Source organism: Sturnus vulgaris, unplaced genomic scaffold, assembly GCF_052056855.1.
Source record: "Sturnus vulgaris isolate bStuVul1 unplaced genomic scaffold, bStuVul1.hap1 Scaffold_192, whole genome shotgun sequence".
Classification (NCBI taxonomy): domain Eukaryota; kingdom Metazoa; phylum Chordata; class Aves; order Passeriformes; family Sturnidae; genus Sturnus; species Sturnus vulgaris.
In genome coordinates this window covers 1,977,301-2,001,902 of record NW_028276155.1, presented here as the reverse complement: position 1 = coordinate 2,001,902, position 24,602 = coordinate 1,977,301, and positions in this window count along the sequence as shown.

The window sequence follows — 24,602 nt, the reverse complement described above, 5'->3', positions numbered from 1 at the left end:
AGAGCAGGACTTGTGCCACCTCCTCAGCAGCTGCCAGAGCAGGATGCTCACGACCCCGCTGCTGTCTCCCAGCACTGCTATTCCCCCCTGCCCAGGGATGAGGATCCACCTTGAGAGAGCCGTTGTGGGAACAAGATCCGTCCCCAGATGATCTCCTGGCCCCTCCTGAACGGGTGCTTCCCCACGACCAGGTGGTACAGCAGGAGGCCCAGGGACCAGATCGTTGCTGCCTCGCCATGGTAGTGCTGGTGGTGGATCCACTCTGGTGGGCTGTAGGACAGGGTTCCTATGGAATACAGATGGAGTTCAGAAGGAGGATGCTGCTGCTCCCAGAACCTCACCCGAGCGGCACACAGGGTGACTCGCTGCCCTCTCACCAGCACTTGGGACTTGTGTACAGACTCGGGGCTGGAAAAGAAGCCACCGGTGCTGGAAGAGGGCAGCCGAAGCCTTGAGAAGGCCCAACCATGGCATGCAAAAGAAAAACCCACCCAGGGGTGGAGAAAACCCACTCTCCTCCCTGCCTGCACGGCCCTCAGAAAATGTTAGTAAGCCAAGGCAAACGAGGGGAGAGGTGCAGTTCGAGCCCTTCCTCGCCTGCACACCAAACCAGCCAGGGCACGGAGTCAGAGCCCCCCCCTCTGCTACTCCCATGGGGTTTTTGTCGGCCTGGCTGCCCCAGCTCCAACCCCAGCCCAGGGCACAGTGGGTGATGAAGGCTGTGAGCAGGGCTGGGAGCTGGCCCCCCTCACACCCCCACCCAAATCAACTTGGCTCAAGCATTGATCCCATCCCCGCTCCAATAGGAAGAAGCCTCAGTGCTGCAGCCCGGCTGGGCCATAAGATGCCCAGGAGCATCCCCTGGGAGGGCTTGTTACCGTATGGACTAGAAATCCTGAATATTAGAATATAAAGTGTATAAACCATAATAGTAGTAGTAATGCTAAGGCTTGAAGACTGCAGTCCCCAGAGTAGGCCCTGGGAAACTAACTTAGGAATGTGCTGTGCTAAGAGCATGCAGAACCGTTAGTGATAAGGTTAAAGTATAAACATAAAGTACTGGTGGTGGGCAGTGGCGTAAGAGAGAGATTGAGGGGGAGAACACTATAGTCCTAAGATAAGCAACCATGTAAGATTTATGACGCAAAATGCTATCTTCAAGGTGAATGTATCTATAGAAGAATGTGTACTTCTGCACATAAACCATTTGTAAAAAGGGTATAAAAAACCCTCTAAAAAGGGAACCAGTGGGATCCTGACTTGGGACGTGAGTCCGCAGGTCCCCAGGCCCTGAATAAAGCACCGCATAAACTGACACTCTGTTAGTTTGTGTTTTACTTGGGGTTTCGGGCAGCAGTTTTGGCGACCGCGGCAGGACTCCGGAGGCGGCAGGGGCGGTTCGCGAGCTGATCTACTCCACGCCGGCACCAGGTGATTTCTGGGGAGACATCAACCCGTGCCCGACCCCGCGCCTGACGGACAACTGTGAGGTAAGCCCGCAAGGTGCTTTATTCTTTATTGAAAGGGAAAGCCCGCCGATTAAGACGGGACAGTGATCCCGCACCGGGGGCAAGGGACGTCTTAAAGGTTGTGGAAAAGGAAGCCTAGGCGCTGGTCGTCAGACGCAACAGTGATTGCGCACATCCAGCACTTGCCACTCACGGCGACGAGAAAGGCAAGAATTGTGGTAAAGGGTGTGTGAGTGTGGAAATAATAGTAAAGTGTGTGAGTGTGAGTGTTATGATGCCTTTTAAAACCTTTAAAGCTCTGGCTAGTTCGGGGGTGGAAATTCCGAATGATTCACCCTTGGGCTGTTTGTTGCAACATTGGAAGGTGGGGAATTTTGGTCAAGAACTGAGTAAAAAGAAATTGATTGATTTTTGTAATCATGTGTGGCCCCAATACGAACCTGAGGGTATGCAATGGCCCCGAAATGGTACTTTAAATCCTGATATTATAACTCCTCTTATGCATTTCTTACAAAATAATGAGAAATGGGAAGAAATCCCGTATCTTGATTTGTTTTATTATTTGAAAAATAAGCCAGAGTGGCAGAAGGAGTGTGGCATCATGGTCTTAAAAACAGCAACAGATGGTTGTGCGGGCTGCAAAGGGTGGCAGAAAGGGAAGGAGTATTCTGTTAAGTTGTCAGACCCTGAGGAAGATGTTTCTCTGTTGGTAGCACCTAGTGCACCCCCCCCGGAAGAGAGTGAATCGAGTGAGTCGGACGAAGAGGTGAATGAGGAAGAAAAGGGGGGGGATTTAGAGAAAGGAAAAGTCGTTGATAAGCCGCGTACTCCTCTATGTGAAAGGACCCGTAGCGGGCGGGAGAAGAAGGGAAAAAGGGATGCACAATTGATGGCTCCATTGCGGGAAGCGGTCGGACCCCACGGGGAACGAGTAATGGTGAAAGTTCCTTTTTCTCCTAATGATTTGTTAATTTGGAAGCAGTCTGTGGGGGCTTATCGGGAGGATCCTGAACGGGCGGCAAGGGTAGTGAAAATGGTGATTAAAACACAGAATCCAGACTGGAATGATTTACAGGTTTTACTGGATACAATAATGGACTCTACTGAGAAAGAGATGGTGTTTAGAGCTATGAGGGAAAAGGCACGAGAAATGATTAGGTTGCAAATAGCGGATGGTACACTAAACGATTTGGTGCCGCGGGAGGATCCAGAGTGGAATGTTAATTCAACGGGGGGTTACCATAGACTTAAGGCTTATCAAGAATTGTTGGTAGAAGGAATACGGAGCGGGATACCTAAGACGTTAAACTGGTCCAAGCTGTATTCAGTAAAGCAGGAGAAAAATGAGTCTCCGTCAGCTTTCTTAGAAAGGCTTAAGGAAACTGCTCGAAAATATACCAGTTTGGAAATTGAAGGGGAATCAGGGAAATTGCAGCTAGCTCTAATTTTTATGGGACAATCCCAAGAGGATATTCGGAAAAAGTTGCAGAAATTAGAAGGGGAAGATACACGGAATTTGGATAAACTTTTAGAAGTTGCGTGGAAGGTATATAATAATAGGGAAAAAGAGACTGCTAAGAAGCAACAAGCTAGTATGTTGGCAGTACTGCAGCAGATAACTGGGAATGGTATGTGGGGAGGTGGCCGGGGGCGCGGACGGGGGCGAGGAATGGCTAGGGGAGGAATTTCGATGGGTGGAAGGGGATTCCCAAACCAATTCCAAATGGGACAAGGAAGAATGAGATTGGGATTGGATCAGTGTGCCTTGTGCAAGAACAGAGGACACTGGAAAAACGAATGTCCACTTAATCAAGGTATGGGATTCGGGCTGAATAGCGGGGAGGGGTTGATAAATAATTCAAGTGCAGTTCGGGGAGGGCCACAAGGTGTCGCCCAAGCCTTTATGATGGGAAGCTACCAGAATCAAAGCTGACTAGATCGGGATCTGAAGGTAGTCTTAGAAGTAGACGGGGAACCATTGGAATTTAGAGTAGATACGGGGGCTACATATTCTGCAATTAACACCAAATTAGGACCTCTAAGTGATTCTACCATTCGGGTGGTAGGGGTTACAGGACAGGTGGAAGAAAGGGCATTTTTACGTCCGTTGGATATAAAGTTTGGGGGGAAAGAATTTGATCATCAATTTTTATATATGCCAAATAGCCCAGAATCATTAATGGGGAGGGATTTGTTATCAATGTTAGAGGCAAAAATAATCTTTGAAAAAGGAAGAGTAAAATTAGAAATTCCAGAAGATAATATAGCCAAATTATTTACAGTGAAAGAAGTAGAGGCAACAGAAATCCCCACAGAAATAGAACAGGCTGTGGTACCATGGGTATGGGAAATAGGGATTCCTGGAAAATCAAAAGCAGCACAACCGGTAGTTGTGGAATTGAAGGAAGGAGCACAACCCGTACGGATAAGGCAGTACCCTCTGAAACTGGAGGCTCAGAAAGGAGTAGCACCCTTAATAGATCAGTTTGTCAGTTTAGGGATATTACAGGAATGTGAATCAGAATTCAATACCCCCATATTTCCGGTAAAGAAGTCCAATGGTAAGTACAGGTTAGTTCAAGATCTGAGGGCAATTAATAATATAACAAAGGATATTCATCCAGTAGTAGCAAATCCATATACATTGCTAACAGCTGTCTCGGAGATATTTAAATGGTTCACAGTAATTGACTTGAAAGATGCATTCTTCTGTATCCCTTTGGCATTTGAAAGTAGGAAAATTTTTGCTTTCGAATGGGAAAACCCTGCTACAGGACGGAAAAGACAGCTCACCTGGACACGCTTACCACAAGGATTCAAGAATTCTCCAACCATCTTTGGAAACCAACTAGCCCGGGAACTAGAAGAATGGAGACTAACTCAGGTAAAGGAGTCACCTTCCTCATTTATTCTTTTACAGTACGTAGATGATATTTTTCTAGCCTCAACAGAAGAAGACATCTGTCGAAGACTCAGCATTGAACTCCTCAACATGCTCGGACAAGCTGGATACCGAGTGTCAAAAGAAAAGGCCCAGCTGGTAAGAACACAAGTCATTTATTTGGGATGCGAGATATCACAAGGAGTTCGGAAATTAGGGGTGAACCGGATCCAGGCCATATGTGCTATACCAACACCTCGAAATCCACAAGAGTTAAGGTCCTTTTTAGGAATGGCAGGGTGGTGTCGGTTGTGGATTCCAGAATTTGGACTAAAAGCAAAACCTCTGTATGAGGCAGTCAAGAATCCTGAATTTAAATGGAATAAAATACAAGAAAAGGCATTTCAGAACTTGAAGCAAGCCCTAAAAGAGGCACCTGCATTAGGGTTGCCAGATCTCACAAAACCCTTTCAGCTATATGTAAATGAGAGGCAAAGACTGGGGATTGGGGTGTTGACACAGAAATTGGGAACATGGAAGCGCCCGGTGGGATACTTCTCAAAACAACTGGATCCAGTAAGCGCTGGATGGCCTGGCTGCCTTAGAGCTGTTGCTGCAACAGTGCTTCTGATACAAGAAGCTAGAAAACTAACTATGGGGCAGAAAATGGAAGTGTTTGTCCCACATATGGTAATAGCAGTGTTGGAACAAAAAGGGGGGCATTGGCTCTCCTCCAGCCATATGCTGCAATACCAGGCAATCCTTAGAGAACATGATGATGTTGAAATGAAGGTAACTAACCATCTCAATCCAGCCGAATTTCTTAGAGCCACCCAAGAAGAAGGCAACCTGGTACACGACTGTGTGGAGACCATCGAACAGGTATACGCTACCCGCAAGGATCTAAAGGATGAGCCCTTAGACGAACCTGAATGGGAGCTGTATACCGATGGATCTAGTTTCGTGGAGAATGGAACCAGGTACGCCGGGTATGCAGTGGTAACTCTAAGACAGGTTATAGAAGCCAGAGCCTTGGCTCCCGGAACATCAGCACAACAAGCTGAAATCCAAGCCCTCATCCGAGCTTTGGAATTAAGTCAAGGGAAAAGAGTAAATATTTGGACTGATTCTAAATATGCATTTGGGGTAATACATGTACATGGGGCATTATGGAAGGAGAGAGGACTATTAAATTCACAGGGTTCGTCAATTAAACACAGAGAACAAATTGTGCAACTACTGGAAGCAGTACATAAGCCCCAGGCGGTAGCAGTAATGCATGTAAAAGGACACCAGCAGGGAGAAGAAAGAGCATTCCAGGGAAATCGTCTGGCTGACAGAGCAGCCGGACAGGCTGCTCGCGAGGTATGGACCCAAATGGCGTTGCTACCAGCACGTACCAACCCTGCGGAAGCTTTCATGGATGAAGTACCAGTATACCTACCAGAAGACGAAAAATTAGCACGGCTAGTACAAGCTAAGAAGAATGCGACCGGATGGTATGTAACTGCCGTAGGACAAGTGATATTGCCGACAAAAATAATGAGAATGATATTAGAAATTGAACATAACAAATGCCATTGGGGAGCAGAAGCTTTAGTGCAATTTCTAAAACAAGAAATAATCTCCAATCAGATGTTAACAATGGCCAAAAGGATCAATGCAATGTGTCCAGTTTGTATTAAGAACAACCCAATGACACGTAGGCAAGTGCAAATGGGAAAATTGCAAATAGGCCCACAACCAGGAGATTATTGGCAGATAGATTTTTCAGAATTACCAAAAGCACAGGGGTATAAGTATGTTTTAGTCTATGTATGTACCTTCTCAGGCTGGCCAGAGGCATTCCCATGTAGAACAAACCAAGCAAAAGAAGTGATTAAAACTTTACTTCGAGAAATCATCCCTAGGTTTGGAATCCCACTAGGGATGTCCTCTGATAGGGGACCTCATTTTGTGGCAGGAATAGTGCAAGAAGTGGCTAAGGTACTTGGGATAACATGGAATCTCCATACACCTTGGAGACCTCAGTCTAGTGGACAAGTAGAAAAAATGAATCAGACACTAAAAGGCCAAATTAAGAAAATCTGCCAAGAAGCAAAGATACAATGGCCTCAAGCATTACCTTTAGCTCTGTTAAGGGTCAGAATCAAACCTAGAGACAAGGTAGGAGTAAGTCCGTATGAAATTTTATACGGCAAACCCTATCATGCTGCAACTTACAAAGGGGACCCTAATGTGGTGGGAGATCAGGTACTGGTAAATTACATTTTGTCTCTCAATAAGACTCTTACAGCACTACGGGGGGCGTTGCAGTGGAATCGACCTTTGCCTCTGGAGAATCCCGTCCACGATATACAGCCTGGAGACCAAGTCTACATAAAGAACTGGAATGTGGAACCGCTAAAAGAAACATGGGACGGTCCCCGACAAGTGATTATGACTACATACACAGCCGTAAAGGTCCAAGGGATCGACAATTGGATACACTACATCCGAATCAAGAAAGTCCCGTCACAATGGGAAGTCCAACCTTTAACCGACACAAAACTGGTGTTCAGGGCAAGGCCTTGATTGCGATGTTAATGTTGAGCATTGCTCGTATCGGAGATGCCTTTGTTAAAGTTACTGTTCCTAAACCAACAGTAATTGTACCACAAGGGGCAAATGTAAATCTAACCTGTTTGTTTTCTGATGACCAGGGAGCTGGATTCGATGAAGTAAAGACAAAATGGAAATTGATCACTACAAATAAAGTATTTTCAGAAGGGATTGTGACAATTTGGGATATAAAACAGCAGAAAGGTAATACTACCCTAATGATCTCACACCTGCAAAAAGCCCAGGTTGGTCAATTTTCATGCATGGTATGGATCAGGGAAAGCTTCAATTATGGAAACTTAGATGTAAAAATTTTGGCGGAGGGTTTTAAGACAAAAGGGTATTCTTATCCAATACAAGTAACACCCACAAGTATGAGAATTGACATGTGGGATGGTCCTTCATTGAGAATCAATTGCACTCTCAAATTAGGGAATCTTTGTAGGATGAGAGAAACTAGAATGGTCCAACAAGCAAAAGAAATGGAAAATGTGAAACAGGAATTGGGGCAAGAGAATTTGGTAGTGGGATTAATTAGGGATTTTGGGAAAATGCAAAATGTAACAGCGATAACAGCGTGTTTGCCCTTGCCAAAGGCAGCAGGTGACCCTGTACCGTGGGGAATCATCCCATTAGGAGAAATGCCCCCCAAAATAGTAAATGGAACGAGGAAATGCCACAAAGAGCTACGAAATCGCACTAGAATAGTAGAAGAGGTTTATACCTATGGAAGACTATGGTCAACCCCAAGGCAAAGATCAAAATGTTTAAAATTACCAAATTCTGTATTCACTGAAATAGGTCAATACAAAAATGTTGAGTGGTGCACATTTGAAGTAAATCAGAAAAGGAGAAAACCTGTAGTAGATTATTATTATGAAATAGTGTGTCAAGAAGGGAAAGAAGAGTGGGAGCAATGGAAAGCAATTTGGGGTCCTAGCCTACTGGAGCCCTATAGTTATATCGGATCAATACACTGGTGTATCGAGTGGTCAAGAAAACAGGAACATCCAGGGGCCCTCGAAGCTGAAACAGTGCACCACAACAGACTAGCCCAAACATCAGGTTGGAACTGTAGTAAAGTCATAACCTGTGATACCCCAGAATCCCAAATTGGATTGGTACCCGTCCGGGTGTTGTTGAAATGGGGATGTGAATGTCAGAGATACAACCATACAATAATGGGAGAATTAAAAGGAGCTCGGAAAGATTGTCAATCAACCACAGTACGAAGCCCCGGAAATTCAGTCTGGGTAATGGGACATGGCCAATGGACTACACATTTACTGATAGGTGGTCCGATTACTCAAATAACGTTAGGGATACCAACCTTGTGTCCATTTTGGAAACAGTCCAAATTAACCAAGGAAGACCAAGAGAAAAGGACGAAAAGAGGATTAAGCCCTGAGACAGTCGAAGCAGTAAATCTAGAGAATGAATGGCACGAGCCAGGGGAAAGTGTAAAATTCGGTTGGATGCTTGAATCTTTATTTGCACCTGTATCTACATATAGAAACCGGGAAATGTTATATAAATTACTAGAGCAGACTGAAAGATTGGCAGCAGTAACAAAAAAAGGGATTTAGAGATCTTAATCTACAATTACAAGCCACAACCAGGATGACAATCCAGAATAGAATGGCATTAGATCTGCTCTTATTAAAGGAACACGGAGTTTGTGGATATTTACAAGGAAGGATTGATCACTGTTGTGTACATATCCCAAATGTCACGAAGGAAGTAGAAAAGGATATAGGTCAATTGGAACGAATTGAATCAAAAATACATGAAGTACAAAAAGATGGAGAACATAATTGGGTTGGAGCTTTATTCAGTTCTTTGGGAATCCAGGTCTCTGGTTGGTTATCCTCAATTATTCAAAATGGAATAATGATTGTAATAATCATTGTAGTAATCGTGATTATGTATAGATGTCTTTTAGGAATAATTGCTAAAGAAGGAACACACACACGGCAAATCATGAAGGCCCTGACTCGGAAAGAAGTGATTCAACCAACTTCTCGAAACAACCCTCCACCATCATATCTAGAGACTATCACTTAGAAGAATTGAGCATCCTTGCAGAAGACTCTGAAGAATGCTCAAAAGGGGGGAGTTGTTACCGTATGGACTAGAAATCCTGAATATTAGAATATAAAGTGTATAAACCATAATAGTAGTAGTAATGCTAAGGCTTGGAGACTGCAGTTCCCAGAGTAGGCCCTGGGAAACTAACTTAGGAATGTGCTGTGCTGAGAGCATGCAGAACCGTTAGTGATAAGGTTAAAGTATAAACATAAATAAAGTACTGGTGGTGGGCAGTGGCGTAAGAGAGAGATTGAGGGGGAGAACACTATAGTCCTAGGATAAGCAACCATGTAAGATTTATGACTTAAAATGCTATCTTCAAGGTGAATGTATATTTATTATTTAGAAGAATGTGTACTTCTGCACATAAACCATTTGTAAAAAGGGTATAAAAAACCCTCTAAAAAGGGAACCAGTGGGATCCTGACTTGGGACGTGAGTCCGCAGGTCCCCGGGCCCCGAATAAAGCACTGCATAAACTGACACTCTGTTAGTTTGTGTTTTACTTGGGGTTTCAGGCAGCACATTGAATCACGGAATCACAGAACTTAGGTTGGAAAAGACCTTTGAGATCATCCAGTCCAACCAATGACCTAACACCACCTTGTCATCAGACCATGGCACTGAGTGCCACATCCAGTCTTTCCTTAAACACTTCCAGGGATGGTGACTGTTGGATCCCAGAAACCTGGGAGTTTTGAACTTTTTGTACTTTCTGATACTGACCCCCAGGAGAACACTGCTTTTGACTTGAGGCCTTGGAGAAGGCTTCCAAATTTGAATAATAGAGTTGGAGTCACAGGTTTGTTATTGGAATGAAAGTGTGTGATTTCACAGGGTGAAGGGTTTGGAATTTGGGGTTTTTAGAATATAGTAAGAAGTATGGGACAAGATGGAAGGTTTTAAGAGCTTGTGTTGGTTTGAAAGTAAAACCAATGAGAGACTCCAAGTGAGTAATACAATTTAATAGGAAAAAAAAGAAAAAATAAAATACATGCAATAATACAAAAGAAAAACCACCAACAGAGTCAGAATCCAAGCTTACACCCTGTCAGTCAGTAGCAGTCCATATAAATGGTGGCTGCAGTCCTCCTGGATGACAGATGTGGTTCTGTTGAAGCAGTGCTCCTGTAGAAGGTGCAGTTTTCCAGCGATGATGTAGAAAAGGTCTGACTTTCCTCTGGGATGCAGTGGAAAGGGCTGTCTTCACGTCCCAAACCCCAGTTTTTTATCTAGGTAGGAAAGGCTTGGCTCCTGCCCCTGGCTGGGGCATCTCCCAATGGGATGATGTAATCTTATCAGTCACACAATAGGACTTAATGGCCCATTAACGGAATATATCTTCTGGAGGAAGGATGGGTTGTGAAAAGATAACGATGATCATCCCCCTGACTTTATCAGATGGCACATCAGCAGAGGATATCTCCCACAGAGATAAGGATCACCACCCCTCATACATTTCAACAGATGGTGATAGAATACACATTTTTGCATTTTACCACAGGACAGTGTTTTCTCTTTCTGTCTTCTTCTTCCTTCTTCTTCATGGTTTCAGGTAGTAGTTTCTGATTGGACCGTTAATGCTGCACCGTGGGTCACAGCAGTTTGGTTATTTAGTGAAAAGTATAAATTAATATAGGTGTTAGTTCTTTATAGAATTTTTTAACTTCAAAAAACCTTGTAACTAGCTCGATATGCCTCCACTTGCTGGCTTTTAGCTGGTGGCTTGACCTGTTGCAGAACTCTCTGTACTTTAAATATGATTTATTAAACAACCAAGCCCAAACTCGAGAAAATTCACTTCCTTCATGTTTTTAATCCTGACTCTGATTAAAAACAAAAGAAAATTAAGACAAACCACTAATTAGGTGGTTCACTTACCTCATTTACAAGTGACTCCATCACTTCCCTGGGCAGCCCATTCCAATGCCAAATCACCCTGTGAATAATTTTTTTCTAATGTTCAGGATAAACCTTCCTTTGGTGCAGTTAAGGCTGTGTCCTCTTGTCCTGTCCCTGTTCCCTACAAGAAGAGCTCAACCCCCACCAGGCGGCACCCTCCCCTGAGCCTCCTCTTCCCCAGGATAAACATTCCCAGCTCCCTCAGCTGCTCCTCACAGGACTTGTGTTCCACAGTTTCTCCCCTGTTGTTCCACAGCCACTGCTCCTGTTCCAGTGCAGCTGCAACCCCTCCAGTGGTGCTGCTCCCACTCCAGTGCTGCTCGTCTGTGACAATGTGAGGACATTGTGACACTGAGCAGAGACATGGTACTGTGGGGCCATTGTGACATTGAGGGGACAGATGGAACCCTGGGGCCATTGTGACACTGCAGGGCCTCCTGGAATTCTAGGGCCATTGTTACACTAAGGGGACACATGGAACTCTGGGTCCCTTGTGATACTGAGGACACACATGACACTTTGGGGCCATTGTGACATTGAGGGGACATATGGAACCCTGATGCCATTGTGACACGAGGGAACATGGAACGCTGGGGCCACTGCGCCACTGCAGGGCCTCCTGGAAGCGTGTGGCATTGTGACACTGAGGGGACACATGGAACCATGATGCCATTGTGACACATGGAAACCTGAGGCCATTGTGACATGAGGGGACACATGGAACCGTTGGGCCATTGTGACATGGCAGGATCTTTTGGAGCTATGGGACCATGGTGATAGTCAGGAGACACATGGAACTCTGAGGCCATTGTGACATGAGGGGACACATGGAACCATCGGGCAATTCTGACACGGCAGGGGCTCTTGGAACCGTGGGACCATAGTGACACTGAAGGGACACATGGAACTGTGGGGCCATTGTGACACTGAGGGGACACATGGAACCGTGAGGCCATTGTGACACTGAGGGGACACATGGAACCGTGGGGCCATTGTGACACTGAGGGGACACATGGAACTGTGAGGCCATTGGGAAACTGCAGGACCTCCCAGATCTCTGGGGCCATTGTGACACTGGTGGGCACATGAAAGCCTGAGGCCATTGTGTCACTGAGGGGAAACAGGGAATCCTGAGCAATGGACATAGGATCTGTCCCCACATGTCCCAATGGCATTAGGGTACATTGTGAACCAGGATCAACTAACACTCGATATTTCTGTGGCTCTAATGTGCCAGGTCATCGGATCCACACCATCCAAAAGATCCAGTTTTCCCGTCCCTCTCTCTGGCTAGAGGCAGGGCCCCACTAGCCATGGTTATTATTTCTTTCCTGGGGATACATGCTGGAGGTTCCTTCAAGGGGATCTGACAGATCATCCTCCCTTCTGTAATACCCAACACCTCAGTCATGGGAGGCTGAGGCTACCTTCACTTTAGTGGAGCTCCCTCAGTTTGTGTTTCCCCCCCTGAGCTGACACACCCATGCTGCCAGGACAGAAGTGGGTTTCCCATCCCACCTTCTCATGTCTTCCTCATGGTCACACAGAAAGAACCACAGGTCAGCTCATGGGTTGTACCTTCTCTGTCTAGCTGGGGGATACTGGGCTCTGATTTTGGGGCCTGTGACTCACACTGGTGCTGCACTGATTTTCCTCATCTCCCTCATCTTCTCTTGGAGGCCCTTGACCATGGCAGAGACAGGAGCCTGCATCGGGCCATTGATCATACTCCCAAAATTTCTAAATTTGCTGGCGACAGAACCCACTGTCTCTCAGTTGTTATTAGCATTAATTGTTTCAGTAAAGGTGGTGTAGTGAGATGGCCCCAGGTTTGTCAGATTCCATCTCTGCCCTGTGCACCTGACCTTGTCAGGGTCATTGTCATGCTGTTTGTCCCTCCCAAAGAGCACCTCCAGCACTGCCACTTCTCTCGGCTGTTGGATCCCTTCCTCAAGGGTCTTCCAAGGCATTCTACGGTGGTGCTCCTGCATTCTGTCTCTGTGGACAAACCTCTCTCTCACACTCATTAAAAGTCACTCCCAGAGGGAAAGGAGGCCTGGCTCCCTTACAAATACCTGCTCCACACCTGAGTCCTGGGTCAAGAGTCCCAAATTCCTTGCCTCAATACCATCCAGTTGGACGCCTGTACCCATAAGGTCCCAGACCCAAAGTAACCAAGTTTTAAAAGCCTCATGGCCCCATCATACAATGTCTTTTTACAGATTACAGAGACTTTCATATGACAGGGACTCGGTGATGATCTCAACCTCTGGCTCCCCTGCTGTTTGTGAGTGCCCTCCTTTCTTATCCTTATTAACTAGGTGCTTTGTTCTCATCCTAGATTTCTTAGTTTCCACAGGGGTGACTGCTGCTGGCTACAAGTGCTCTTGCAGTACATTTGGAACCTGGACAGATGTAATGTCTGTGGGTTCCACTGCTGCACCATCAGACTCTCCCTCTTTAAGGCAGGGGGAGGGTTTCTCACCAGCTGGAGCAAGGTACTCCTTCAGCATCTGGCTCATCTCATGTATCTCCTTCACTGTAACCCCTACCCACTCTGGGTGGTTTCTTTCTGAAGTGGGCTGTGGGGCAAGGTCAGGCTCTGGGGCAGGGTTAGGCTCTGTGGAAACACCCCTAGTCTCTGGAACAGGGTCAGTCTCTGCAGCAGCATCCCGATTTCCTGGGGTTGTTATCCAAGTCAATGTCCCCTTGTCTCTGAATGTTAAACAGAACAGGCAGATTAGCAACACCAGCCACTGTATGATATCATTAGCATTTAGAGTGGATTTGAAGCCTTTGAAAACTCGTGGGGTGGACCTAAACAACTGGGTGATGGGTTGGGAGAAAATTTCCCCTGCTCTCACTTCCTCACATTAAGTACCATTATTGAAGAAATCCCAAAAGCACACAGATAGAGTGTGATAGCTCTAAATCCATGTACTTACCTTCCAGAGAGAGTTAAAAATCCATGAATTCCTCACCTTATCAACCCACAAAATGAATTCTATAATAGTCACAGTACCATTAGTGATAGCACCCGTGTTGAGATAAGGGGCTGCAAGTGGGAGAGATGTAGCTGTGACCACGTGCAGGCCGAGCCAGGGTAAGCTGGACACCATGGTGCCACCTAAAACACAAAATCAGGTCACACAAGAACTATTATTCCTTTTCCAGCCTTTCCACTCAATGCCCACAGGTTCCACCGTCGGGTGCCAAAATCACTCCTGGTTTGAATAAAAGACAGGTGTGTGCTAGGGAAAGCAGGGCCTTCCCTTGAAATGGAGAAAGCAAATCCCTCCCTCTGAATTAGTACAATTTTGAAATTAAGGGGCTCTCAGACCAAGATATGGGGATAGGAATGACAGTTCTTTACCAGTATGTCTAAGAAGGCAAACAGAACAACAACTCTGGAATTAACAAGAAGCAGAACAGGAACCCAGTTCCAGTCCTTCTCGGCCTCAGGCACTTTCCCCTGTGCTGCAGTCACCGTCACCGCTGGCAGTGAGCGCTGGCAGGTTCCTGGTGGACGGGGCAGATGTGACGATCCCGGCACCTGCAGGGGCTGGGGGTGATGGCAGCTGTGTCCCAGATGGGAAGGGATGGAGGAGAGGCAGGATGCTGGGAAAACAGCAAGCTGAAGCGGGAGGGCGTCCAAGCAGGGGTGCAGGGTCCAAAACAGAGAGGCAGCTCCCGGCGTTGGGATGGTGGGGGGGTAGCAATGACCTTTCTGCTCCGAGAGCCAAAAGCGAGCGAGAGCCAGCAACTGCCCCCCACCCTCCTTTACCTGCTTCCAATCTCACCGTGTTCCCCCTTTCCCTCCCCCCACCCTCCGAGAGAAACTCCCAAAAAAACAGGGATGCCCTCCCTGGTGCTAGGACCTAACCATCAGTGCTTCTTAGCATGTCAATGGGAAAAAAATTCCACAGGCAGAGAGGAAAGGAAAAACCAACCCCCAACAGACGCTTATCCAGTTCTTCACTGATTTGAGGTTTATCAGCTGTTGCAGACACTGGGATGATGGTACAATGTTTTAATGTTTGGTAATAATCTAATTTTACAAGTGTTTTTAATTATATCTGTCATCGGAAATGTTTTGGATTGTTATATCAGAATTATTCCCAGTTACTGTAAGTTTTTGGTTTTACTACATGTATTGTTTTGTTTTGAACTTCCTTTCATGGCAAGAATCATGCATGCTGTTTTTAAAACAAAGAAGGGGGAGTTAGCTCCTAAATATTTACATATTTACAAAAAAAATTTTGCAATATTTATACAAAAAAAAGTAAAATTTTTAATGTAAGGCTCTTGAATTGAATGTACAATGACAAAGACTAATTAATTCATTAACTTAAGGAGAAGGTATGCATGTGTTTTTATCATCAACAACTTCAAAGTAGTCACCTCTTTATTCAGCCAAATATCAATTGCCTCCAAGAAAATGAAGCCCAGTGAGAAGAAAAAGAACCTAATCACCATGCAGCCTTCGTGGCCAGAGCAAAATCAGAAGTAGGACTGCCAAGACATAGCTGTGTCTGGAAATTTACAGGCAAATTGCCAAGGAAAGCCTTAGGTCATCATCACGGTATAGTGTTCCTACAAACCTTCTTCAGTAATTCCCTGTTCCAGGATCCAAGAGCACATTCAGTGATGTCAAAGATTAACATTTCAAGCTAATTGACTATTTGGACTTTAAAACAATGGTCATTTATTCCCATTTGCCTAGGAGACATTGGACATTATTCTTTTGTTTTCTCATGCTGTGAAACCCTGTGTCAATGACCTGATAGAATTTGCTAAGTTTTGTTGATTGTAATCTGTCGTTTATGTATCTTATCCCATATCTAATAGATAACCAGTAATAACCTTAATGAGATAACACCCTCACAAGAGAGAGCTATTTTATCATCAGACCATATGAACCTTCTTTGAATTAATGAAAAAGGGTGAGATGTTGCAGTCAGGTAGACAAATTATAAAAGAAAGGCTTCATAAAATCGGGTCTTGCTCTCTGCTAAATTAATAGCTAGCCTGTCACTTCTTCTATGTGCAGCTAAGTTACTTGATTGTTTCCATGTGAAAACAATCTTAAGCATGAAAACAATTAACACAACAAGCTATTCTGGTAAGAGAACCATTTGCACCTGCAAGAAATAAGAAATCTGTCCTGCTGGGGACAAGGACGTTCATTCTCTTCCAGGAGCCCAATGCCCGGCTGGGGCTCCAGGGCAGGGGGTCCTTGAGCAGCTGCCCCAGAACCTCCGCCAGGGTCTCCCAGCGCAGCCGGAGCCGCTCGGCCTGGGGTCCCCAAAGGCCTCTGCCAGCCCCAAGTCCCTGCCAGGAACCCTCAACTCCCTCCAACCCAACATCCCCCACAGCCCCTGCAAGTTCCCCCCATGGCACCGGCCGTGGCCGTGTCCCCACATGTCACTGGCCATGTCCCACCATGTCCTCACCCATGGCTGTGTCCCCACCATGTTTCCATCCCTGTCATTGTCCCTCACATCTCCATCCATGCCTGTGTCCCCCCATGTCCCCACGAATGGCCACATCCCCCTCCATGTCCATGTGTCCCCATGTCACTCTCCAGGTCTGTGTCCCACCATGTCATTGTCCCTCCATGTCCGACCCATGTCTCAGTTCAGTGTCTTTATTTTTACCCCAGTGTTGGATGTTTTAAAGGGATGAAGAGAAATGAAAAGCAAATCAAGGCCAAAAGAAAAGAATTTCTCTGTCTGTGCAAGCTGAAGATCCACGTGCTTGGGAGGGAGGGAAGAACATTTTTGGAGGAGTTTCCACCCCACTATCTCCAAAATCTTGGTCTTTGCCTGAGTTCATCACCATTTGGCTGTGGAAGACACCCTTGGGTAATAGGAAATCAAAATCCTGGAATCACTACGGTTAAATGTAGTAGTTTTGGTTTATTAATTTGATTTTTTTTTGTTGTGAGAGAGGATTAAGAAGTAGAGAAAAAACAGGTTTTACTTTAAAAGTTATAAAGATAAATTTTATTACTAGAAACTATAGGAAAAAAACCCTTAGAAGAAAACTTTAGGCTACTGCTTTTTCTTCCATACTTTTTTTTTTAGTACTAAAAACTTACAAAAACAACTCAGATAGTTTACCATCTCTAAAATAGTTTTTTACTCATTTACTTGAAAGAGGAGACTTTTTTTCAGTCTATGGACATTTCTTCACAAGAAAACGGATTCTTCTTCTTTTGATGTTACAGTGATTAGCTTCCCAGGAGAATGGAAATCTGATTACTACCTAAAAATCCTTTATACAGACTACGAGTTTTTCTAATAACTTTTATTGAGGACTATATTAACTGCTGAGGCACAGTTTAAGGATTATAACGGTTTGAACAAAAGCTTACTTTATTTTTGAGAATACAGTTTTTTCCTTTTTTTTTTGGGGTGGGCAGCAGGGGTTTTCTTATTATTTAAAACTAGAAGATTACTGCAATTTTAATATTTGTTTAATATTAATGCTTTTCTTTATATGTACAGTTAGAACAGTCATATTCACTTCAAAATATTTTTACATGTTTTAGAGGAAACAAGACTTTTTTCTCCATAGTTTAAAAACAGAGAAATTTTAGTTCATGATTTTCTCCATTCTTTATTTTGACGTCAACAATTCTTTTTGTTTTATTTTGGTGTTTTTATATTGTTTTCGTGTGTATCATTATTTTGGTGGGTTTTTGGTTTTGTTTTATTTTGTTTTGTTTTGGGGGGGTGTTGTTTGGTTTTTGGGGTTTTTTGTTTGTTGTTTTCATTTTTGTGGTTTTTTTCGACCATCCAACACCAATCCTCCCATGGGGGATGGAGCTGGAGCAGAGCACGAAGCTCTTCCCACACTCGGGGCACCCACAGGGCTTCCCTTAGTGGTGACTCCGTTGGTGTTGGGTCAAGTGAGAGCTCCGTGAGAAGCTCTTCCCACACTCAGGACACTCGTGGGGCCTCTCCCCAGTGTGGATGCGCCGGTGCAGGATGAGATGGGAGTTGTGCTTGAAGCCCTTCCCGCAGTCGGGGCAGCGGAAGGGCCTCTCCTCTGTGTGAATCCGCTCATGTTTGAGGCAATTGGAGCTGGTCTGAAACCTCTTCCCACACTTGGGACACTCGTAGGGCCTCTCCCCAGTGTGGATGCGCTGGTGTCTTCTCAGGCCAGAGCTCCATCCAAAGCTCTTCCCACATTCCAAGCAGGTGTAGGGCCGTTCCCCTGTGTGGATCACCTGGTGCTGCATCAGATGAGAAATACTCCTGAAGCTCTTCCTGCATTTCCCACACTCGTAGGGCCGTTCCCCAGTGTGGATCCTCTGGTGCCGGATCAGGTGGGAGCTCCACCTGAAACCCTTCCCACATTCCGAGCACTCGTGGGGCTTCTCCACTCCAGGAGGCTTCTCCACCAGCTCTGAGCTCTGCCTGGATCTCCGGCCGCCTTCCCGGCTCAGGGAGGGTCTTTGCTCCTTGCAGCTCCCAGGGCTGGGTTTGCAGCCCCTCCTCGAGAGGGATCTCCGGGGCTTTTCCTCGTCCTCCATCTGCCAATGCCTTGGGAATGAAAAACCCTGGTTTGGGGAAAGAACAAGAGAAGACAGCTCCTAGGACTGGGAGTTCCTCCTTGCCAAAGTGCAAATCACAAAGTCACTGTGCATCTTGTGTCTGTAAGAACCTACAAAACATCAAGATTCAGCACAAAATCCTCCAAACATCATGACAAAGATCAAAAGCTCTCCAAACATCAAGACTCAGCCAAAACTCCCTGCAAAATATAAGGATTCAGGCCCAGCAAAAAAAAACAAAGAATCAACTTTTAGGCCAAAAAAGCTCAGAAACACCAAGGTTCACCCCTCTGAAAATCGTGGATCCTCCACTCCGGTCACCTGCTGAATGGGTGTGTGGGGTGGGGGGCAATGCCCTGGGACTGTAGGGACGCTGTAGATACAGGGAGGTTTGGAATCTTGTGCTGCTTCCCGTTTCAACTTCTTCTCCTCCTGTGTCCCTGCTCTTCCTCACATTCCTCTCCCTCCTATTCTTCTTCGACCTCCTGCACAATCCCATCTTCTCCTCCCTCCGGCATCGTTTGACCATTTGGTTCTTCAACCCTGCTTCTCCTTCCCTTCTCCTGCTGCCCCCAGGCCCAGCACCCACTGCCGGCTCCCTCTTCCCCCCAAACCCACAGCATCCCAGCGCAGGGGCAGCGATGGAGCTGGGGCAGCTCGGGCTGGGGCAGCGCTGGGCTCTCGGCCGCTCCCGCCCGCACTCGCTCCCCACTGCAGCCGCTGCCGCCACAACAGCACGAGGGGGCCCGGCCTTGGCGCTCCCCCCCTCCCACCTCCCCAAATTCCCCTGGCGGGGGGCGCTGGGGCCCGGGCCGGGCGCAGGTGGCTCCAGGTGGGCAACGCTGGGAGCTGCGGCTCTGCCCGGACACTGCTGCGTCATCACCGCCGCGCGCTCTCATTGGCTCAGCGCTGCCCGAGGGGCGGGGCTGCACCAAGCCGGGACACCCTGCTCCAGGGGGGATGGCCCCAAAACGGGGGACCCCCAGGCAAGGAACAACAGCAAAGTGTCTTTACAAACACATGCTACGAATCCGCTTGGACATAGGGCCGGGGACGTGGACATAAGGAAGTGACAGCAGAAGCCATCAGGTTCAGAAAATGTTATTCATTGCCCACAGACTGCTGCTCAGCCGAGGTCCTGGTCAATTCATGAATTCCCAGAAGAAGAACAAAGACTTAACAGAGCCATGAATATCGTTAGCTATTCAAAAGTGGGGTGCATATTAACGGGGAGGAATTCAGTAGGTGCATTGGGAAGTCTGTACCTCTCAAGTACTTTGGCCAATGGGAAAAGGGAGAGGGAGATGTAGCTGGAAAAATTAGGAGGAAAAGGAGGCTGTGTCTACTAACAATTGCAGAGACCCCATGGGAAATGGCTCACGGCCTCTCCCTTTCTTTATGAATGAAATTACTTTTACAGAACTCCTCTGTCTTCTTTGTGCACAGAATCCTCCTGTGCTGATGTGAATTTTTCCACACACCTTGGGGCTCAGCCAGAATTCCTTCCCCCGTTTGGGGTGGGGGCAGTGAGTGGAGCTGAAGGTGCCTCACCCAGTTTGGGTGATCGGCTCCCTTGGGTGGCTGCAGCACCGGGCATGGATTGGGTACCCGAGAGTGACCAGGAGACAGACGAGTGACAGATCAGGGAGGGCTGGGAAGAGTCGGCAGCCAGAGAGCACTGAAAATCTCAGCAGTGACTACAGTGGGATCTTCGGGGACTAAACATGGCAGGGCACCCATGGAGGGTAGAAAGGGAAAGCCGGGAAGGGATCCCAGCAAAAGGGATGATGATCCCAAAAATATCTCTGAAGGGTCCCTTGGGAGCATGTTGAGGGAGTTTGCACATTCTCCCAGAGGTAATCAAGGACATGGACACCCACAGGGGCATTAAGGGAAGTCCAGAAGGGATTTAGACAACAGGAGATGGATGCTGTTGCTGTGCTGGGAAGGAATTGGGTGAAGGGGAGTGTGCAGGAATATGGGTCAGGCAAGAAGCAGCAGGAGGAATCTATGTGGGAAGAAAATGGATGATGACAAAGAGAAGGAAGAGAAAAATACTGAGGATGGGCATTTTTTTCAGTAGGCTCTTATCCTCACAAGTTGCCAGCTGCTGCAGATCCTTTGTATCCCCGGTTGCCAGGACAGGCACACAAGGAGGTCAGGATTGCAGGGGGTTTCTCTGTGCTGGGCAGCGGCAGGAGCGGGCGCAGAGGGGCGGCACCGGGAGCACGGGCTGGGGGCCTGTGGGGAGCTGCGGGGCCGGGCCGGGGCTGTGGGGCAGCCGGGGCTCAGCGCCGGGCGCTGCCTGAGCCCAGCACCCCCCGGCAATTGCAGGCCCGGCAGTGGCCCCCGGCCCCCAGGAGGCTGCGGGACGCCCCGGCCGCTGCCCGGCCCCGTGGAGCTGCCGGCCCTGCCCGCCGGGGGGGCCGCGTTTGGACACTGCGGCAGGACAGGCACCGGCTCTGGGATACGGGCTGGCCACGGCAGCGACAGCACAAGGAGCAGCACGAAGGAACAGCCTGGAAATGGGGATTGGACGTGCAAGGATCGAGATCAGCTTTTAAGCATTTTCCTTGGGTCACTGCAGAAAGGAATGATTTTGCAGAAAGCTCAGCAGCTGTCAGAGGATGAGCACCCCCAGGCACTGAGGGGGCTGCAGGAGGGGCAGAAAAAGCCCCTGGAGCACTTGGTCACAAAGGCACAGCAGGGGAATGCAAGAAGGGATGAGGAAAAGGCCAAGGGGAAGGCAAAGGCCATGGCAGAGTTTCTACAGCCCCTGAGGGATGAACCCCCTGGGCCCAAGGGGGCCCCAGCACCCAGGGGACTGGGTTTGAAATGCAGGAATTCCTATGTGTTCCTAATTGTGATTGTAATTTACTGGGAAGGTTTTTGATGTCTAAATTTGGAATGCAAATTAATATTGGAAAAGGTGATACAGAGGCTAGTTCTGTTGTGCCTTTGTGTCAAATGTCTGGCAAGGCCTATGCTGAAGTGAGCCCAGAAGTGTGGGCAGCTCCAGGAAAATAGGGAAATTAGATATGGAGCCTCTCCAAAGTACTTTGAAGCAACCAGGACAAGTGGCGTCTGAAAGCAATACCCTATTCCAAGGGAGGGAAGGAAGGGCTTACAGCCTCTTGTTGAGTCCCTGCTAAAGGCAGGGCTTTTGGAGCCAGGGATTTCTTCCTAAGACATTCCTATCTTGCCAGTCAAGAAACTGGAGGGATGGACACCAGGAGGAAAGCAGAATTTTCAAGTGTTAAAAAGCAGATTAACTGAGCCTCCTGCCCTGGCCCTACCACAAAGGGAAAAAGAATTTGAATTGTATGAGAATGCTAAACAGGGCCATGCCAAAGGAATTCTCATGCTAAAATATTTAACCCAGTGGCCAGAGTGGCCTCATTGTCTGCAGAATTGTGCAGCCACAGCTTTAATGGGACCTGAGGCCCAAAAACTGCTGGAAGGAGGATCTCCTGTTGGTCAAGTCTTGGATCAAATTAAAGCTTTGATAACCAAAAGAGTGCCTGCACTGCCACAGCGGCTGGGGAAGACAATGGCAGAATTCCACTCTGCCTCTCAGTTACACTCACACACTGGCCTGCCCGGGATTCCATTGTTGGAAAATATACCTAGTTTAAATTTTTAAAACTTATTTCTCAACTCAGGCTTGTTTTGCCTTTGCACTGGGGAAAGAAATTTTAAAGAACTTTTTAATGGGTGTTACACCAGTCAATAGGGATGAGTTTAATATGTCAACAGACTGGGAAGAGCCCAAAAGATACCCACAGAGAGAGTGGCCATCAACAAAACCTCAACGAAACATCAGCAAATATCAAAGAACACCCACCCCAGACTGCCCCCGGCATAGAGCATCGATGGAGACACCTGGTCTGGAAAAGGCTGAGAAGGAAATCCAGGAGTTCGGACCTCATTAACATCACAAGAGGAGAAATCCGGGTCTGCTACAAAACAAAATACTAAGAACCACACAACTATGAAGCAGTGAGGAACAGACGAGTGGATTTCTATGGGTTCAGGCTGTAAAAACTTTATGAAAATCTAGTAAAACTCACGTGTCACGAAATGATTTTCTTTGCACATCCGGGCTATGTGTGGATGAAATGATCTCTGTTGCACACCCCGACCAGAATCAAGTAAAACCTTGACTCTCTAACACCAAAGATATTATTGGAGAGTTTTGTTTTTCCTGCAGTTTAACTGACAAGATTACACCATTAGAAAAAAATTTCATAATAATCCTACTTTTATATTATCAGTTAGGATTGGGCCAGGGTTGTGACAATTTTTACTCCCAGGAAAAGCAGAAAAAACTTGATTGCATTGGAATATTTTTCTACATATTTGCAGGAGGCTCTTAATGATGGCAGAATGTCGGAATGGATTTTTGGATGCGCATCTTTAGGTTGCATTTGGCAAAACTAGAAGAGTATTAATGGTGAGACTTTAATGCATAACCAGTTAATACAAAATCGTTTAGAAAACAAAACAAAACAAAACAAAACAAGCAGGTTGTGGGGGTGCACATGTGAATCACCTAATGGCAGCTCTGGAAGAAAAGCATCGGTTCCAGGCAGCCAGGAGGGGAGCTTTAGAAATGCAAATTACCTGAAGCAAAGTGTGGACAATGCCCCAGGATCTTCCTGCCTGGGGGAGGAATTTGGCTGATCCTCTCTGCCCCTCACCCCAAGCTCTGCCTGCTTGCACAGATGGAATTTGCACAGATAAAGGCAGAGTCCATAGTGAGGATATCTGACTGCAACAGAAATTGGTTAAGCTGCAAAGGGAAACAGCAAATGGAGAATGTTGGGAAAACTTCATGAAAAAAAAGTGTGGGGGTGTTGGGGGTTGAATGCTTCGCTTTTCTTTCTGTGGAATTTCTCCCATTGTTATGCTAATTAATTGTGGCTACACCTTAAAACGACAGATAATGTTCTCTCGTAGGGGGGTGGCTGGAGGGGGAGGGGGGGGGAACCGGAAAAGGAAAGGTGGGATAGGGGGGTCTGGAGCGGGGGACGCTCTCTCGCTTGGCTCCTGGAGTGGGAAGACAACCTGGGCTCTGCTCTGGCATCTTCCCCTGTCATCCCAGCACTGAGATCCACGCTCCCTGCCTTTGGACATCGCTCTGCTGCTCTCCCAGCTCACCCTACTACCTCCGGACACTCTGCTGAGCACCACGACCGACACCGTGAGGGGGGAGTAACTTTCCCCATCCCCGCTCACCCCTGGGCCGCGGCTGCCATCACCCAGCCCTCTTCAACTGCGCGGGACCTGCCCTGCCCCCACAGCACCGGTAACAGCACAGGGAGACGGCCTGTGGCCAGAAGGGACTGGAGCGGAGCTAGACTGTTTCTGTTGCCAATTTTTATAGCTGTTGTTGTTTTTTTCTGCTTTGTTAAATACCAGTAAAGAACTGTTATTCTCATCCCCATATCTCCTGCCTGAAGGTGTCTGAATTGGACCTAAAATAATTAAAAGGGAGGGGGATTGCACTCTGCATCGCAGAAAAGGGGCTCCTGCCTTTCCTTAGACCATACCTGTCTTTCAAACCGAGACAGATTTTGGCGCCCGGAACGTGGGGCATTGCCTGAGGGCATTGAGAGAGGGGTAGAAAAGGGGATAACAGTTCTTAAATTACCCAAGCTTGTGGTAGGTGACACCATGCTGTCCAGCTTACCCTGGATTGGCCTCCATGTGGTCACTGCTATATCTCTCCCATTTGCAAGCCCTTTTTTAAACATGAGTTTCATAACCAAGGTTACTGTGGCTATTATCCAGTTTATTATGTGGGTTGATCAGTTGAGGAATTCATGGATTTTTAATTTTCTCTGGAAGATGGCCACATGGATTCAGAGCTATCACACTCTAAGTGTGTGTTTCTGGGGCTACTTCAATAATGGTACTCACTGTGAGGAAGTGGCAGCAGGTGAAATTTTTTCTCAACCCATCACAGGGTTTTTGAAGTTCACCCCACCAGTCTTCAAGGGGTTCCAATCCACTTTAAATGCTAATGACATTATATTGTGGCTAGTGTTGCTTATATCCCTGTTAAACCTGTTCTATCTAACATTCAGAGATAAGGGGA